This window comes from Bos javanicus, chromosome 7, assembly GCF_032452875.1.
Source record: "Bos javanicus breed banteng chromosome 7, ARS-OSU_banteng_1.0, whole genome shotgun sequence".
Taxonomy (NCBI): domain Eukaryota; kingdom Metazoa; phylum Chordata; class Mammalia; order Artiodactyla; family Bovidae; genus Bos; species Bos javanicus.
In genome coordinates this window covers 37189581-37209642 of record NC_083874.1, presented here as the reverse complement: position 1 = coordinate 37209642, position 20062 = coordinate 37189581, and the positions used below count along the sequence as shown (strand labels likewise).

The window sequence follows — 20062 nt, the reverse complement described above, 5'->3', positions numbered from 1 at the left end:
AAGAAAGTTGAAGCAGGTCCAGGCTGTGTATCTGTAAGGAAGAGGAGGTTACAGGATTAGAGAAACTGTTTTAATCTCCAAAGCTGGAAAAATAATGAATAGATAATAATGTTCCCTTAGTAAAACTAGAGTACAGTCATTTTTAGCATCTTTTAATGAATATGAGAATCTCATTCTATAAATGACTTGGATTTTAAAAAATTTTTCTTCAAAGGAATCTAGGTAAAGGAAAGAAGGGGAAAGCATTTAACAGTAAAGTTAATAGTTGAATTTATTTCTGAAGTTTTGAATAATACAATACATCCTTCCTGAATTGTTTAAGGAAAAGTCAATGATACAGGTTTTTCTCATCTTTAATGTAGATTTGCTGGGGAGTGTGGAGCTCAGTGATATCTCAAGGTGGTTTCCCGTGTCTCTTTACTTCTAGAATAACCAGATTTTCTTGGTGCTCTTTCTAGTCCACAGTTCACATTCTTCCTACAGTTTCAACCAGGCAACCTACGAACAAAGCAAGAGGCTGTCCCCAGAAACAGGCTGCTGTAGCACTTCAACTTTGGAAGGTTCAGCGTTTCTCCTCCTTCAGGAATGCTGTTATGCTCTGGCAGCAGAGCACAGTAATTTTCCAAATGATCAGATAAAGTAGTGACTCATGCATCCCAGACCATGTGCTCTGGTTTGCACTCCAGCCTCTCTATTATGTGCTGATGTAAGTAGTCCTGGGAACATCAGGGTATTAAAGACATGTTGGCTGAATGAACTAATGGGGCCCACTAATAGTTCTTCTCCCTCTGCTTCTCTTATTTGCACTGTGCTATCTGAATTCTTAAAAACAAACAAAACCATCATAAACCTCAGATTTACACAAGTAGGTTTCAAATAGCCTTAGCCGAATATATTGACAATCTGCTTAGGGAGTAGCCACTTCTCTTCTGGGGAGGGTTGCCTAAAGTCACTGATTCTTTCCTTCACCACACAGGAAATATATATGAAGAGAATAAAAGCCTGATAACCTGCTAGAGACCCAGATTTCTCCTGTCCAGAATGCTGGAGCAAGTTCTCCCGCTGCTGGGAGGAGATTTATGGTGGTCATGAAGTTGACTTAGACATGCTTCTGCTACTGTTGCTACAAAGTCTGAAAAACAATTATGTTCCTATGAAATTCAGAGGTGATTTATGTGACAGGGTCAAATGGCACGTGCCAGAAAGACATCGGCAACGTGCTGACATTGAGATGTTTGTTAAGTATGTATAGATTTTGTGAGCTCATTACCCAGATTTCAGTTTCCTATTGAAAAAGTTGTCTTGATTAAAGATACATATAAACACCCTGTTTACAAAGAAGCTTTCCTCACTGATCTGGGCAGTTCAGTGACAAAGTTTTAGAAAGGCATCTCCCCTTACACAACACAGATTGTCCAGCTTGTATTTGTGATCACTTAGAACAGAAGTCTGAAAAAGTTCACATAGATAATGCAGAAACCAAGCAAGTTTCAGTAGAAAGCTGTTCAGTAACACTTCAGTTAAAAATTTCCCTTTGTTTCCAAGACTGTGTGTTTAGATGTAGAATCCCAGTGTGAGGGATCAGTTTCTTCTTGATAGAGTCATGATTTATAGCATCTGATTTTTCTACCTCATGGCAGAAAAATGACTCATGACTCTGTGTCAGAGTGTTGGTGTTCCTTACTACAGAGTATGTCCTGTACTTGTGTGACCTGGAAGAACTAGAATGGTGATACATCATAGCCGGTTGGGTGCACCCACTTTCTGGACGTGAAAATCACCCAACACAGGCAGTCCCTACTCAGCAGGCTTGAGGGCCTCTGGGAGCGGCCCCCGCTGTCAGATGTGCTATTAATCTCCCTTGTACGTTTGCAATGCAGGAGGCACAGGAGATGTAGGTTCAGTCCCTGAGTTGGGAAGATCCCCTGGAGGAGGACATGGCAACCCACTGCAATATTCTTGCCTGGAGAATCCCATGGACAGAAGAGCCTGGCGGGCTAAAGCCCATGGGGTCGCAAAGAGTTGGACACGACTGAGTACATGTTTGGGTCAGCGGTCTTATAAAGTTCTTCTGGACTGACTCAGATGCATTGGTAGGTGCCCTGAGCTGGTGGGTCAGCAGGGTGTGACCACCATCTGTAGAGTTATTCCTCCAGGCACTCAGGGAGAAATTGCTCACATGTTCTGATTTTATAGTGCTATGGTTCTTCTCTACTGGCTTCTGGGAACCTCTCCTCCTGTCTCAGTTTCCTGGATTATTTTCCTTGAGTTAATGCCATTTCCATAAATGCATTTGGATCCCTTTCCTTTGGGCTTTACATTCAATTAAATTTATAATCATTGTGGTCTCAAAAACGTTTTTATTATTTCTTATAATTAGCTTTGTAGTCTATGCTGGGGGGTCTAGGGTTACAAAAGTATCTACTTGAAAACGTGGGACCTCAAAAAGTCAAGTTTTCTTTCCATAGAAGCATATTTTTTAAGAAGTAAAAAATCCTCCTATAATTAAATGATTATTCCTTATTTCATCACCTAAGACTGAATTACATGTATTTTCAGTTCAGTTCAGTTGCTCAGTGGTATCCGACTCTTTGCGACCCCATGAACAGCAGCATGCCAGGCCTCCCTGTTCATCACCAACTCCTGGAGTCCACCCAAACCTGTGTCCATTGAGTCAGTGATGCCATCCAACCATCTCATCCTCTGTCGTGCCATTCTTCTCCTGCCCTCAATCTTTCTCAGCATCAGGGTCTTTTCCAATGAGTCAGTTCTTCACATCAGGTGGCCAAAGTATTGGAGTTTCAGCTTCAACATCAGTCCTTCCAGTGAAGACCCAGGACTGATCTCCTTCAGAATGGACTGGTTGGATCTCCTTGCAGTCCAACGGACTCCCAAGAGTCTTCTCCAACCCCGCAGTTCAAAAGCATCAATTCTTCAGTGCTCAGCTTTCTTTATAGTCCAACTCTCACATCCATACATGACCACTGGAAAAACCATAGCCTTGACTAGACCGACCTTTGTTGGCAAAGTAATGTCTCTGTTTCTTAATATGCTGCCTAGGTTGGTCATAACTTTCCTTCCAAGGAGTAAGTGTCTTTTAATTTCATGGCTGCAGTCACCATCTGTAGTGGTTTTGGAGCCCAGAAAAATAAAGTCAGCCACTGTTTCCCCATCTATTTCCCATGAAGCGATGGGACCGGATGCCGTGATCTTAGTTTTCTGAACGTTGAGCTTTAAGCCAACTTTTTCACTCTCCTCTTTAACTTTCATCAAGAGGCTTTTTAGTTCCTCTTAACTTTCTGCCGTAAGGGTGGTGTCATCTGCATATCTGAGGTTATTGATACTTCTCCTGGCAATCTTGATTCCACCTTGTGCTTCTTCCAGCCCAGCGTTTCGCATAATGTACTCTGCATATAAGTTAAATAAGTAGGGTGACAATATACAGCCCTGACGTACTCCTTTTCCTATTTGGAACCAGTCTGTTGCTCCATGTCCAGTTCTAACTGTTGCTTCCTGACCTGCATTAGGCTTTCGTAAAGAAGCCGCCTCTATTTCATAAGCTTCTCTGAATAGGTTTTCAAATAGAACGTGTTTGTGGGTAGAGAGTGAATGTTTTATAGGGAAAGGAATGTTTCTCTACCTACTTTGCTATTGTCTCCCTTTCTAGCTCCCCCACAGCCTTTAAGAGTGAAGGATTTGCCATTCTGTTGGGTCAACTGTAAAATCCTGGCTGATGTTTACGGATGGGCAGGCTGCTATAAAAGCCCATGTTTGTGCGGTGGTGGTCCTCTTGCACTTCCTGCTTTCACTCTGTGGGTTGGACTTGCCGGCAGCACCTGGAGAAAGAAGGCCTAGCCTTTCCTTCTCTGCCTTGACAAAGCATCATTGCTGAAGTTTTGTGCTATATGGTGGGCAGGGACTAGTGATCATCCAGAATTTGAGCTGAACCTGAGGTGTTGGGGGGAGGTGGGGAGGGTTCTTAAGAGTGAACCATGTACTCTAACCTAGTCTGAACAAGCTCTGAAAGGTAATACTAAAGTGTCTCTTTGTTTCTCATTTGCTATCAGTCTTTCTGTGTGTGTGTGTGCACCATTAAATGCAATCACAATTTCTCCTCTGTCCCTTATAACTCTTCTTAGCAAATGTCTTATTTTTCAGTGGTAAACATATGTAGAGAGCTATGGACCAAAATACGAAAGCATCATCCATACCTTAACTCCCAGGTAGGCGTTGAGTGAGAGAAGGCTTTAAAGTTAATAGCTGACTCCCTCTGAAGAAGACCAGCTTGACCTTCCTAATAAAATACCCATGTCTCTGAAAACAGGGGAGACATTGCTAAGTCAGTTTCAAAGGCCACAATAGAACAGTGAAACCAGTTCACTGAAGGATGGATATTGACCTCAACACTCACGACTTCCTCTGTGTTTCTAAAGACTTGAACCTCAGCCTCTCCCTCCAACTCCCTAGGAAGCTAAAGAGGTATGGAATGTACCTTTGATAGCCTGATGTGATTTTGTCTTTTGACCATTTACTGAACTTGTGGAGGGAAAAAGAGCAATTGAAAAGGGCTCCTCTCTTTCCAGACCAAGCGATGACAAAGCAACACAGCTAAGTAGGAAACTGAGCTATGAGATATTAATTGACTGATCAAGTTACCCTATGTGCTCCAGTAACAGATGTCCAAGCCACTTCAGAGCTACCTTTTCTTAATGTGTTTAGTTATCTCTGAGTGGGGATGATTCACATCATATGAAACCCATGGGATTTGCCTCAGGTAGGGGGAATGACTGAATTAAAGACTTATTCCATGTATTAGTTTCACCCTGAAGTATCTAACCCATACCAGTGTGTGTCAAAAGCAGCGCAAACCGATTTTGCAGCACCGAGTGGTTTCTGCCTCAAACAATTAACCATTGACATGCCCACATCTGTGAAAGTGCTGACTGGCTGGACGTCATCCACAAAATGTCTTACAGGCAGAACAACAACAACAAAAATTTCTCATTAGTGACGTTTAGCGTTAAAGAGCATGCAACATTTCAGTTCCTTCGTAGGGGACTCTGAAATGTCCCGGGATACGTTCAGAATAATTAAACTTGATTGCTTTTTCTTCCTCTTCAGGACTGCCATTGTGGGGAAGGAGAGGCAGATGGCAGGAGGTTGTCTCCCAGACCAGTCAGCATGTCCTCAGTTTTCGTCCCCTCCAGCTGTTCCCAGCTTGTTCCCTTCCTCCCCACGTGAATCCGCAGCAGTCTTAGGATCAGGGGTGGGGGCCACAGACCACCAGGAACGGACCCTTTATGCAGAGACTCTTCAGACCTCAGACAGCAGTGCCCATGGTGTCCAGACAGAGCTCTGGTCTGTACTGCTGTGAGGTTTCTGCTGCAAAAGTACAATAAATAAATGAGTAAATTAGCAGTTGCTATGCATATATGCCTAATTTCTTCATTTATTTATGTTTTTAAGGAAGTAATGGAGAAAGGAATGCACAATGGCTTGTGTGCATATGTGCATTTAAAGATGTTGTATTTAATGAAAAATGGCTTTTGCTGGCCCTATGATTATCATATTCAAGTAGGATTCTGACAAGACCTTAGCTGGGCAACTCTGCCTATTTATTCATTCATTTATGTCTTTAGTTATCCTCCATCTATTTAATAAGCCAGCAAGTGAGGTCTTTCTAGAAGCTCCTTGAGCTGATACAACCATAAAGGCATTGCCCCAGGACCTCAGGAAGAGGCTGATCAGGGAGGGGGCAAAGAGGATTTCCCTATTGACTGCTCCAGCAGCTTTCTGACAATAGGAAGAAAGATGGGGAAATATCAGTGGGGGCCACTCTGAGGAGCTGAGGTTGGTCCTTGCTTGGTCAGACACAGCTTTACCTTCAGCTTCAGTTCCTCAGTTAATGTGATTGTCAGTGAGTAAGTAAAAGGGTATAGTTCTGGTGACTCCTTACTTTGTGCCAGTTCAAAAGATACAAGACAGGGTCTCATCTCTTTGGCCTTAATACCAGGGGAATATCGCCCCTTGGTGGGACAACATACGAAATACTGAATACAGTTAACAGCCATGCCCATTGGAAATGTGCAGTGCTTTACAGTTGACAAAGTCCTTCATACCCCTCATCTTATTTGATCCTCACAGTATTCTTATTTAGTCAGTTGGACAAGTGGTATTTCCATTTTATAGATGAATAAACTGCAACTGAGACACCTAAGTCACTAGTCCAAGGTTACACGTTGTGCTCAGAATTCTGACACCTGGTTTGGGGTTCTTTTGATACCAATTTTTGCCTCTCACCACCAAATGTCCCCTTCAGTACCTGCTCTGCAATAATGGTTGGAATCCCTCTAAGTTCCTCTCCTTTCCTGAAAGCACTGTGTTCAGCTTTCTCAGTGAAGGGCTCTAGAGGGACTGGGTGGGAAGAAAAGGCTTCTGCAGGTTCCACCAGCTGACCCACTGGTCACCAGTGTGGGTGTGAGGGTCTCTAGAGGTCTGTGCTCTGCCCCAGCCAGGGCTGCAGAGCACACAAGCCTTCAGCCACCTGCAGCCCTGGCCTAGCCTGTGGCTAGCCTGTCTCCTGTGGCTCTCCCAACAAAATACTACATCCCTAAGCTTCTGGCCCACAGCATCACCTCCAGCTCCTCTGCATGCCCGCTCACCTGTATCCTGGCAATGACTCACCCAAGGCCCCCTGCCCCTTAAGTTTGCCCTCCTGACATTGCATGTCCCAAGCCTCTTGCAAACAATGGTGTTCACTCTACAGCTGTACACATGTGGTCACTGGCTGTAGCTTACTTCCCAGAGGGCAGCTTCCTGCTATCCCAGTGACTGTAGACAAGCTCTGGTCTATAACAAATTTTTCTTCCATTCAATGGACGTCAGCTGCCTTCTCCAACCAGGTATGAACCCTAGCCTTGAGGTGGATGGGGGCTTCCCCTTCCAAGTTCATCCTTCCTTGAACTCTCCTTCAAGCCTGTTAGTTCAGTTCAGTTCAGTCGCTCAGTCATGTGTCCAGCTCTTTGCGACCCCTTGGACTGCAGCATGCCAGGCTTCCCTGTCTATCACCAAACCCCAGAGCTTGCTCAAACTAGTGTCCATTGAGTCAATGGTGCCATCCAACCATCTCATCCTCAGTCGTCCCCTTCTACTTCTGCCTTCAATCTTTCCCAGCATCAGGGTCTTTTCCAATGAGTCAGTTCTTCTCATCAGGTGGCCAAAGTATTGGAGCTTCAGTTTCACCATCAGTCCTTCCAATGAATGTTCAGGACTGATTTCCTTTAGGATTGACTGGTTTGGTCTCCTTGCAGTCCAAGGGACTCTCAAGAGTCTTTTCCAACACCATAGTTCAAAAGCATCAGTTCTTTGGTGTTTAGCTTTCTTTATGGTTCAACTCTCATATCCATACATGACTACTAGAAAAAACATAGCTTTGACTAGATGGACCTTGGTCTGTAAAGTAATGTCTCTGGTTTTTAATATGCTGTCTAGGTTGGTCATAGCTTTTCTTCCAAGGAGTAAGCGTCTTTTAATTTCATGGCTGCAGTCACCATCTGCAGTGATTTTGGAGCCCAGAAAAATAAAGTCTGTCACTGTTTCCATTGTTTCCCCATCTATTTGCCATAAAGTGATGGGACCAAATGCCATGATCTTCGTTTTTTAAATGCTGTTTTAAGCCAGCTTTTTCACTCTCCTCTTTCACTTTCATCAAGAGGCTCTTTCGTTCCTCTTTACTTTCTGCCATAAGGATAGTGTCATCTGCATATCTGAGATTATTGATATTTCTTCCTGCAATCTTGATCCCAGCTTGTGCTTCATCCAGCCCAGCATTTCGCAAATGTACTCTGCATATAAGTTAAATAAGCAAGGTGACAATATACAGTCTTGACATATTCCTTTCCCAACTTGGAAGCAGTCTGTTGTTCCATATCCAGTTCTAACTGTTGCTTGTTGACCTGAATACAGATTTCTCAAGAGGCAGGTAAGGTGGTCTGGTATTCCCATCTCTTGAAGAATTTTCCAGTTTGTTGTGATCCACACAATCAAAGGCTTTAGTGTAGTCAATGAAGCAGAAGTAGATATTTTTTCTGTAATTCTCTTGCTTTTTCTATGATCCAGTAGTTGTTGGCAATTTGATCTCTGGTTCCTCTGCCTTTTCTAAATCCTCAAACCTATGGTACCCTATAAAGTTCTCTTTTGTCTTGGTGGTGGTTTAGTTGTGAAGTCGTGTCTGACTCTTGGTGACACCATGGACTGTAGCCTGCCAGGCTCCTCTGTCCATGGGATTTCCCAGGCCAAAATACTGGAGTGGGTTGCCATTTCCTTCTCCATGGGATCTTCCCTACCCAGGGATCAAACCCTGGTCTCCTGCATTGGCAGGTGGGTTCTTTACTGACTGAGTCACCAGGGAAGCCCTTTCTTATTAGAGTTACTGTTTTATTAAAACTTGATAATTCTTTATGTGAAACTTTCCCGATTTAAATCACTGTGTGGTTTCTCTCTCTCCTGATTGATATACTCACCAACTGTTGTGGAGTCACAGACAAGGTCCAAGAAATAGTTTAAGTTTCTTTTGGGCCAGATGTTGTCATCTGTCTTTGATCACTATAAACATGTGCCTATTTTGATGCCTGACACATAGAAGACCCTGCATAAGGACCAATTAACTAGCACATTTTAAGTTAAGTTCCATCCCTGTTTGATGGAAGTAAAAGCAGTCCACTGAGAGAGCTAATATTCAGGAAGGAGTCAGGAATTTGTTTATGCATGTGATTTTTCACTCATTTGTTCAGTGAACTTGATCAGATGTCATTTGGGAACAGCAGCATTGGCTCCAAGGGCAGGTCAAAAAGCACCATTGACCCTCAACTGGGAGGCCAAGTAAATGGCTGCTACTAGAGGGCAAGCTAAAGAACATTCTGGAAGATGAACAAAAACAACATGGAAAGACCCAGAGGAACTAAGGAAATACCAAGTGGTCTAACCACTTGTGAGGCTCTGAGAAGGTAAGTGACATACCTAAGGTTATGGGGCCCCTGCTCAGTAGAGCCCAGAGCAGAAAGCAGGTCTCATGCTCCTTCGCCATCCCATCACATTGCTTCTTCAAGTGAGATGAGAAGGAGTGGTGATATACACCATCATCTCAGGGAATGCAGGGAAATACCCCCCAAATGATTGTCCCTTACCTGGTTAGTTCAAAAGAGTCTAACTAACTTCCAACTAACTTCTTGGATTTGGAGGATCCAAGAAGTTGCCCTGCTAATGCTTTTACCTGTTGGAACGCAACTAGCAGACTATCAAATACATTCAATTTAGGGTTTGATACCTTTCCAGGTAATTGTCCACCTGTTAACTCACAGCCTCCTGAGCATTTGGGGGAAACCCAAATGTTCCGTGTCCAACCCTCCTCAAAACATCACTGATTTTTCTGAGGTGGTCTTACACCCCCACAGAAAGCCTCTCCATCACTCCTTTCCAACATCTGCTGCCTAATTGTCCTAACGATTTTCCTTTGACGTGTTGGTTTACTTAGCAGGACATTTAGCTATTTCTAATCACGTGTTGGTCCAGGGAGCCAAGGTATTTACTAAGGGGCAGGGGGAGCACCATCAGATCCTGTTCTACATACTCCTCTACAGCTTTCCCCCAAGCATCATTTCTAACTTGAATTCTATTAATACAATGAGTGTATAGGCATATGTGACACATGTGTGTCATTAATATTTCATTAGCAGATGGGTCACATATGAACCAAGGGGGAGTGTGGACATAACAAGAGCTGTGTGAGTTAAGCCATGTATAGACTGTCTTTGTTGGCTGTCATCGAAAAGGAGCTCATGCTGGTTAGTTGATTTCAGATGTGCATACACCTATGTGGTGGGAAGCAAGAGACAACATGGGTCCAGAGAAAACAGTCCCACCTGTGAGTGTCCTGAGAGAGGCCAGGTTTTCTGCAAGGAGTAACAGTGAAATGCAAGTTGTACTTTGTACATTGTCTCTGGCTGGAGCTGCATTTTATTGGGAGTTACAGATACCCAGGAAATAACATTTCCCTCACTAGGGAATCTGCAATGCTCCAGTATTCTTGCCTGGAAAATTCCACGGACAGAGGAGCCTGGAAGGCTACAGTCCATGGAGTCACAAAGAGAGACAAGACTTCGCGTGCGCGCACACACACACACACACACACACACAATCTGCTACAGTGAGGATGGCTCTTTTTACCTGGCCCAGTGAGATCAGTGAGGAAGGATACTGCCCAGATTTGCAAATGCTTGTATTTTGCACTTCATAACCTGTGCTTGCTCTAAGAGCCAGTATGAGGCACTTCCTGGCCTGGTGATCTGTCTTCAGGGTCACTGTTTTTCTTCCCTCTCTCCACCCCTGACTCTGATATGTCCTTGCATATGTACTGCTCTAGAAATCTAAGGAGTCTCTGGGAATACAAGCATCCCACAGAGAAACTGCAGGTTAACTTGAAGATCAGCACAAAAAAGTGAATATCACAATAAAGCAAAGCACACACATTTTTTGGTTTCCCAGTGCATATAATAGTTCACACTATTCTGTATTATATTGTGTGCAATTGCATTATGTCTTTAAAAAATGTAAGTAACTTAATTTTAAAATAATGCTATTGGAAAAATGGTGCCAACAGACTTGCTCAATGCAGAGTTCCACAAAACTTCAATTTGTAAAAAAAAAAAAAGCAGTTTCTGTGAAGCGCAGTAAAGCAAAGCACAATAAAATGAGGTATGCCTTTATTCTTTTACTTTTGTCTTATTTATTCCATCAAGAGACACTATGCTAAGCTCTAGGAATACAATAGCTTTTCATGGGACTTCTTTATTAGCCAAGTCCCCATCACCCTTTCCTAACAGTTAGGATAGGATTCTGTAAACAGAGACATTCCAAATAGTTGACTTCTAGACCTGGAGTGTTAATGTTTTTGAGAGAAAGGCTATGATCCAGCAGCTGGCTAGAGCTTAGGCTTTAGAATGGCCTAGCTTGTTTCATGCAGCACATCATCTTGGATGTTAAGATCCCGCTGTCTAAAAACTAAATATAAAAGTAACTAGGATTTATTTTTTATTTTTAGTCAAATTTTTTGAAATTTGATTTAAGTTCAGTTCATGTCATGTCAGTCATGTCCAACTCTTTGTGACCCCAGGGACCACAGCAGGCCAGGCTTCCCTGTCCATCACCAACTCCCAGAGCTTGCTCAGACTCATGTCCTTCAAGTTGGTGATGCTATCCAACCATCTCATCCTCTGTTATCCCCTTCTCCTCCTGCATTCAAATGATTTACATACAGTAAAATCCACTCATTTTAATTGAACAGTTCAATAGATTTTGACAAATGTGTACACAATGTAACCACTATTCCAGTCAAGAGACAGATAGATAAAGACAGATATAGCTATCATCCCCAAAAGACGCCTTTGCAGTCAATCTCTGCAGTCCCAGACAACACTGATTTCTTTGCTGTCATTGTAGATTAGTTTTGCCTGTTCTAGTATTTCATGTAAATGGAAAGCATACAGTATGTGTTCTTTTGTGTCGAGCTTCTTTTATTCAGCATATTTTTTACTTTTTACTTTTATTGATTTTATTTATTTTTAGCATTTTTTTAGATTTATCTATGTATGTGTCCAAAGTTTGTTCCTTCTTATTGCTGAAGAGTATCCCATTGTATGGATATGCCATAAAATGTTTACCTTATGATGGGATTTGTATTAATTCCGGTTTGGGGTTATTATGAGTAAAGCTGCTGTGACTATTTATGCCTGTCTTTGGGAGCACACATGTTTTCATTTTTCTGGTGGAAATGCCTGTGAACTAACAAACAGTATGGAAAGTGTGTGTTTATAAGAAATTGCCAAGTTGTTTTCCAAAACAGTTGTACCATGTTACATTCCCACCATCCATCCGTGAGGACCGTCATTAAGTCACATCCTCACCAACACTTGGTGTTGTCAGTCTTTCTAATTTTAGCTTTCCTAGATAGGTAGTGGTTTTAATTTGCTGTAATGACCAAAGATACTCAGCAATTTTTCACGTGCTTGTTGGTCATTCTTTTAAGAATTGTCCTTTCAGATATTTTGCTCATTTTTTTTATTAGGTTGTCTTCTGAATAAGAGCTCTTTGTATTTTCTGGAAACAATTCTTTTGTCCGATATATTTATTGAAGATACTTTCTCCCTGTCCGTGGCTTGCCTTCAAAAGCAGAGAGCTTAATTTTGAAAAAGTCTACCTTTACCAATGTTTTTCTATTATGGTTTGTGCGTTCTGTGTCCTAAGAAATCTTTGCCTTCTTCAAATTCACAAATATTTTCTCCTATATTTTCTTTTAAAAGTTTCATAATTTTAGTGTTTATGTTTAAATCTATAATTCATCTTCAGATAACATTGATAAATGATGTAAGGGCCAAAGTTCATTTCTTCTATAAATAGAAATCCAGTTTTGCCAGCATCATTTGTTTAAAAGAGTATCTTTTCCACATTGACCGTTGATAATGATCATCTATTCTGGACTCTCTGTGTGGTCCCAAGTACGTGTTTATCCTCCAAATCCACACTGCTTGGTAACTGTAGCTATAGAATAAATCATGAAATAAACTTCATTATCATTTTTCAAGATTGCAGAGTATTCTAGGTTCCCTATATTTGTCTCTAAATTTTGGAATGAACTTGTTAATTGCTCAAAGGAAAACAAAAAGCAGTGGATTTTGATATTGCATTTAATCTGTAGATCAATTTGCAAGAAAATCACATTTTAACAATACTAAATTCAGTTCTTAAATTTCTCTCAACAATGTTTTGTCATTTTCAAGGTACACATTTTATACTTGTTTTATTAAAATTATCCTTTTGGATTTTGTTCTTTATTCCTATATTAAATGGTGTTTTTGTATTTCAGTTTCTAATTGTTCACTGCTAATATGTAAGAATACAACTGATATTTTTATTTCAGTCTCACATTCTATAACCTTGATAAATCACTTATTAGTTCTAGTAGCTTTTTGAGAATTCATTTGTATTTTCTGCACATGTGATCATGTAGTCTGGGGAGAATGAATGACAATTTTACTTCTTCCTTTCCGATCTCTACAGTTTTTTTTTTTTTTCTTGTTGTATTAGCTATGAGCTCCAGGACAGTATTAACTAGAAATGATGAGAACAAACAACATTGCCTTGTTTCTTATCTTTCAACCATTAACTATGATGTTAGCTTTAAGTTTTTGGCATATGCCATTCACAAGACTGAGAAAGTTCTTTGTTGAGAATTTTTATCATGAATGAATGTTCAATTTCAACCTATACTTTTTCTGCATTCATTAAGAGGAAATTATGTCTTATTTCTTTCTTATTCTACTGATATTATGGATTACATTGATTTACATTGATTTTTGAATGTTTAGCCAAATGTACATTTCTGGGACAAACCCAGGTTTCTCGCTATGTATTGTATAGGCTGGAGAAGGCAATGGCACCCCACTCCAGGACTCTTGCCTGGAAAGTCCCATGGAAGGAGGAACCTGGTAGGCTGCAGTCCATGGGGTCGCACAGAGTCGGACACGACTGAAGTGACTTAGCAGCATTGTATAGGATTAGTATATCGTGCTTAATTCATAGTGTATGTGAGTTGACAGCTTTCTCGGTGAGTCCATTTAAGATCTTACTCCATTGTCTTCTTGCTTGCCTGTTACTCACAAAACATTGACTCTAACTCTTATCTTTGTCCCCTTATTGGCAGTGTGTCTTTTTTCCTCTGGCTGCTTTTAAGATTTTCTCTTTGGTCTTTGATTTTCAGAAGTTTGACTGATATGCCCAGGTTTTTGGGTTTCTGTTTTTATTTTAATCCTACTTGATGTTCTCTGAGTTGCTTGGATCTGGGTGTGATGTCTGTCACTAATTTTGAAAAATCCTGACATTATTTCTTCAAGTATTTTGACCTATTTTCTTCTTCTTGAGGAATTCTAATTTTGCACCATCTAGTAGTGTCTCACAGCTCTTTGATGTCTAATTATGTTTTTCTTTCCCATGTTCTTGTGTCTTTGTGTTTCACTTTGGATAAATCTTGTTGACTTATCTTCAAATTCACTGACTTTTTTAGGTCTACTGATGGTATATTGGAGGCATTCTGCATCTCTGTTACTCTGTTTTTTATTCTTCTATTGCCATGTATTTTTTCTTATACTTCCCATTTCTCTGTTGACATTGTCTATCTGATCTTGTATAATATCTACCTTTTTTATTATGGCATCTAACAGTATCAATCATGTATGTGTGCTCAGTTGTGACTGACTCTGCTACCTCATTGACTGTAGCCCACCAGGCTCCTCTGTCCATGGAATTTTCAGGTAGGAATCCTGGAGTTGGTTGCCATTTCCTACTCCAGGGGATCTTCCCAACCCAGGGATTGAATCTGCATCTCTAGCATAAAAGCTTTAAACTTCCTGTCTTATAGTTACAACATCTGTGTCATACTTGAGTCTGGTTTCAGTCATTTCTTTATGTCTTTGTACATTGTAAAAAGACCTCATGTGTTCATGATGAACAAAATATGCTGAGTTTTTCATTTGCTTCAGGTTTTAGTATAGCTCAGAATAGCACTATTACTGATCTTTATTTAAAATTTTGATATTTTATCATAAAATTTTTGCACTAGTTTTAAAAAATAATGCACTGTAATATTATGTATCTTGATGGCAGAATCCCCTTAATAAAACTTGTGCCTGAAGAAGGTGCTTCACTAGGCTACCCAGTTCAAGGACTTTTCCTTTCTTTATCCTGAAGCTGAAAATACTGAAATTTTAATAATTTACATTGAAATAAGTAAGCCTAATATCAATGCAGAGGGATTTTAAAATGGAAAACATTCTGAAAATTTCTGTTTTTGACAAAAAACAGTAAAGCACACAATGCACCTGAGCTCTTAGTTCAGGAAAAGTGTGCCTTACTGGCTTCTCACAGAGGGGCCTCATAAAGGTTTATTTCACTGCCTCTGAGAATCTGTCAGTGAAGGCTGAGTCAGGTACAGAGTAATGTTTTTAAAGATTATCTATTAGCTCTCATTTGAATACAGCCAGAAAGATTCTGAGGCCTGTTCTCCACAGAAAAGGTACCCAGGACCAGTCAGTTCCTACAGTTGAGAATGTTTGCTCAGTCACTTCAGTTGTGTCCGACTCTTTGTGACCCATGGCCTGTAGCCTGTGAGGCTCCTCTGTCCATGTGATCTCCAGGCAAGAATACTGGAGTGGGTTGCCATTTCCTCCTCCAGGGGAATCTCCCCAACCCGGGCATGGAACCCAGGTCTTCAGTGTCTGCTGTGTTTCAAGCAGATTCTTTACTGTTTGAGCGTATAAAGAAACCAGTGCTCTGTGACCACTTCTCAGCATCTGAAGCTTGAAAAGGCACCACTGTGGAAGAAAGTGCTCGGATAATATCTTCACAGCTCCTAACGGTGAGGGGAACGAGGAGGAAGAAATGAGCCTGACGGTAGCACTTTGTGTCTCCTTTCTCTGACCTTCATGAGGTTTCCAGGCTCTTCCCACATTGTGGGAATCACAGAGTGGGATGGGAAGGCCCTGAGTGACTTTCCTCCCCCTAAAGCCCAGGAGGTCATGTTTTGAACAGGAATATGTGCAATTGCTTGTTATTTGGCTGTTGTGCTTTAGCACTGTAAGTCTCACTATGATTTTTCCCCCTGTTAACTCTTTACATTAGAAAAGATTCAAAGAGGGGGAAAAAAAAAAAAGCAAACACCTTTTACGTGTCAGTGCTGGTGAGATAACTGACAATATGAAACTGAAAAGGGCCACCTCCTTAACAATCCAGGAAGTGAGTCCCAGGACAGAAAAAGCCAAAGAGCTGTTTATGATTTGATAAAGGATTCTGCAAGCATCATGGTTCTAGACACTGTTCTGGGGCTTCAGAGATAAAAGGACTCTCCCCACCCTCTGGCCTTTTAGTCAAATGTCAGGACACTTTGGGTCCAAAACACAAGGCTGTGTGACTAGAGGATTTAAGAAGTACAGTTAAGATTTCCTTTCTCCTTAAGTGACATTTTTCATCATTAAAAGCTTTCTTAGTTATAGGGACGAGCTTTCTAGAACCTATTAACAGTTCCTCTGCTTTAGGATCAGTGACTGTCCCCACCGAATCTTTATGGCTGTGGTGGCTGAATAGGCACAAGGTCGGACACGACTGGGTGACTTCACTTTCACTTTTCACTTTCATGCATTGGAGAAGGAAATGGCAACCCATTCCAGTGTTCTTGCCTGGAGAGTCCCAGGGACAGGGAAGCCTGGTGGGCTGCCGTCTATGGGGTCGCACAGAGTCGGACATGATTGAAGTGACTTAGCAGCAGCAGCAGCAGCAGACTCCCCTTAGGAATTAGATTAGCTGTTATTAAAGCATTTTCTACATTATTGTAACTGTTTAATTAGAAAGTGTTTTTTCATTGTTCAGTTGCTCAGTCATGTGCAACTCTTTGAGACCCCATGGACTGCAGCATTCCAGGCTTCCCTGTCCTTCACCATCTCCTGGAGCTTTCTGAAACTCAAGTCCATTGAATCGGTGATGCCATCCAACCATTGCTGTCTATTGTCCCCTTGTCCTCCTACCTTCAGTTTTTCCCAGCATCAGGTTTGGTTTTTTTTTTCTCCAGAACTATAGAATTTCCCCTGATCAGAGCATGCTAGAGCAAAAATTCAGTATAGCCTCTAAGGAAATGTTAACTTTTTTACCAAGTGTTACTATTGTCATACATTACTTACCTCAGTGCCTCCCAAAATTTTTTTCACATCATGTTATGCGTAGAAAATACTTGTCCATTGGAGTAAATTGTAGAGAAGGTATAAACCCTCAACTAGGCTGCTTACAGCTTGAAAAATGGAAAAGATGGACCTGCCAGTGGGAAAGAACTACATCCGTGAAAATACAGGCAGTTTCTCCCTCACTTAAATGCATGGGAATCTGGTTGGTGGTCAGGTACCTGCCAGATAAGTTGCTGAATCTTATATCCTGGTCCATCAATAAGGGGGCATAATCCTTGACGGACTTGTTATTTTTGTTTGTTTCTTTTTCAGTTGATTTACAATGTTGTGTTAATTTCTGCTGCACAGCAAAGTGATTCATATGTATATGTACGTATATATATATATATATATATATATATTCTTTTTTAACATTCTTTTCCATTATGGTTTATTACAGAATATTGAATATGGTTCTTTATGCTATACAATAGAACCTCGTTTATCCATTCTGTATATAAAAGCTGCATCTGCTAATCCCAGCCTCCCATTCCAACCCTCCCCCACCACCTATTGCTCCCTTGGCAACCACCAGTCTGCTGTCTATGTTCCTGATTTTGTTTCTGTTTCTTAGGTTTATTTGTATCATGTTTTGATTCCACGTATAAGTGACGGACAGGGAAGCCTGGCACGTCGCAAAAAGTTGGACACGACTGAACGACTGAACTGAACCGAACCGACAAGTGATATCATACAGCATTTGTCTTTCTCTTTCTAACTTCACTCAATATGACAATCTCTAGTTTCAGTCATGTTGCTGCAAATGGCATTATTTTGTTCCTTTAACAGCTGAGTAGTATTCTATTGTATTTATATGTATGTACCGTAACTTCTTTATCCATTCATCTGTCGAATCATGCTTCTGGGCTCTATTCTTTGTTTCTTCGTCACTGTGAGACCACCCTAAAGCCCTGCTTACCCTTTTTGGTTCACTTCAGAATTTGGCAAATGTCTTTGGAAAAAACTGAAGGTATGTTGAGGCCACTCAGATTCTTAGCCCTGTGAGACTGCCAAAAAATTCTTCTCGTTTCTCTCATTCTGCTCATGTTAAGCCTGAATCAGGTGCTTGACCTTTGGCCAAAATCAACAAGTCCCTCCACAGAAAAATAAGCTATAGAAGGTCAGTTCATTTCTCTTCCTTATTTCTCTAGAATCTTAGCCCCTATAATCCTCTCAGATGTCTTTATACAAGTGATTTTCTTAAAAAAAAAAAAAATTATGTGACCTTTTGTTACAGGGGTTATCTGTTACAGTAGGAGCCTTAGTATGTCACAAACTAAAAGCAAGTCTATGGGAAAAAGTAATAAATGTGTAAATGAAACCAGAGAGAAACCCGAACAGACCAGTTACAATAATGTGCCATGAAGAGAGGACTATGGTTCACTTTAACCTCTGCACTCACTCTTGACAGGAGAAACAGGAAAGAAAAGAGAAAGAGACACAATAGTTAAACATTCTATACAATCTCATGTCTCCTTACCTCATCACAGGCTGTTCCCTCTTTTGGAAATGTCCCACAAGACATGAGGACAGGTGAAAACCAGTTAGACTTCACATTTTGACCATGAAGGTAGAAGACGAGTATATGAGGGAAAACATGTGTTTGAGAAGAGCAAGTGTGAGCTCCGTCTGTGTCCATTTTCTTGCCCACCACTTCAGCAAGGAAAGAGGGAGGGCACATGTCTTCTCAGAGAGAGGGCCCCTGGGGTTCTGCCATTGATCACGCATCACACGTGTTGAGCTTCTGCTCTGCCCAGCAGAGCACTAGGCGCCGAGGATACAGGAGTAAAAATGAAACCCAAGTCTCCACCCCTGAAAGAGCTCCCAGCTCATCACAGCTTGTTCTGCATTTTTGAGGACCTTGCTAGCGGTTGCTAAGGGAAGAGTTTTAGTAATATGCTTAGTGAGATAGCCTTTGTTTCTCTTCCTGCCGGTGTTGTCTGCCAACTTTCTTTCCAGCCAACCAGGCAAAAAGCTGTAAGCAGGAGAAATGAGAAAGTTTTGTGTTTCTCATAGCTTGAAACTGACCCCACAGGCCACTAGCTGCTGCTAAACATCAGTATCATTCTCAGTTTTGCCTCTGTGTTGAAAATGGGAAAGGAAATCTTTTATGGCAATCATTATATCAACCAGATACAATCATGCCTGGGTCCTTCTTTGCTAAGTTAAATGGGAGATGACTATCTAATAGTTTTCCGGGTAGTAACAGTTAAATTATGAATTTGTCTTTGAATAAAATGTTAACACAACTGGCACGCAGAGGTTTTAGAGATGTAAATTGTATCGAAGAGACAGTCCCAATTGTGTAGCTTAAAAAACATCAAATTCTACTTGCATTCATTGCCAGAAACTTAAAAATTAAGTTTCTTTCCCTGGAGTAGTTTAGCTATAAAAATGGATACTTCCAGTATCTGCCTATCCAAAATTATTCAGTTGATTTAATCCCCTCAAAATTAGGAGATTTTTACCATGGGATTTAGCCAGGAGATTTTTCCTCTGCTGATACCAACATTTAAAGTGATTATGTGTAATCTATTTCCTTTCCACTATCTCATTTCATAAAATACTATTTTCTCGGTTTCTCTATCTTCAGCAGAAAGGAGATCAGGATTTGGCTCGGTGCCATTTATTAGACAAAATAGCTCTAAGAATTGTTGCTGAGGTCTCTCTGGCAGTGGATTCTCTTTCCAAAATCCTGATATACCCTGACTAGAGCTGTTCACAGATCAGAGGAGAGTAGCTCTTGGTCTTGACCTAAGAAGATCTGGATAACCTGAGACATTTGGAGATATGGTCAAAGGTCTTTCTAATAATATATTTCTTGTGAATATTTCTGTTGTGAGTGATAGGAGGCAAGGAGAGGAGATGGACAGTGTTGTTTTGTTATCCCTAAGTATTTTCACTGTCATGCCGTGATGGGAATTGACCCAACTAAGCCCTCTTCACAAAGGCATAGAGTCCACAATAGATTTTATAAAAATCTTTTTATATTTAAAAAGCTGGGCCACTTGTTGTGCTCAAGTACTAACTCCATTCACCATGTAATCCTTGCTTTACATAGAGTAAGAGCCAGAGAACTGATGTTGGATATAAAGCAACTTAGATATGGCCTTGAATGGTATGTTTTCAGGAATATGGTCTAAATCTTCAAGACATAAATATTATTAAAAATAGCCTTTGGTTCCTTGTATCTTAGAGAAATGTGAAGTTGAGGGCAAGAACATGGTACAACATTTCTGTAT

At 41.0% G+C, this 20062-nt stretch overlaps 1 long non-coding RNA gene across 1 annotated transcript; it reads right to left on the bottom strand.

The window, feature by feature from the left end:
- Positions 1 to 253: 253 nt before the first annotated feature.
- LOC133251044 (uncharacterized) lies at positions 254 to 18617 on the bottom strand. Its single transcript, XR_009737502.1, has 2 exons — positions 18301 to 18617; positions 254 to 5382 (listed from the first exon to the last, which is right to left on the bottom strand). It is a non-coding gene; the product is annotated as an uncharacterized LOC133251044 (long non-coding RNA).
- Positions 18618 to 20062: the final 1445 nt, after the last annotated feature.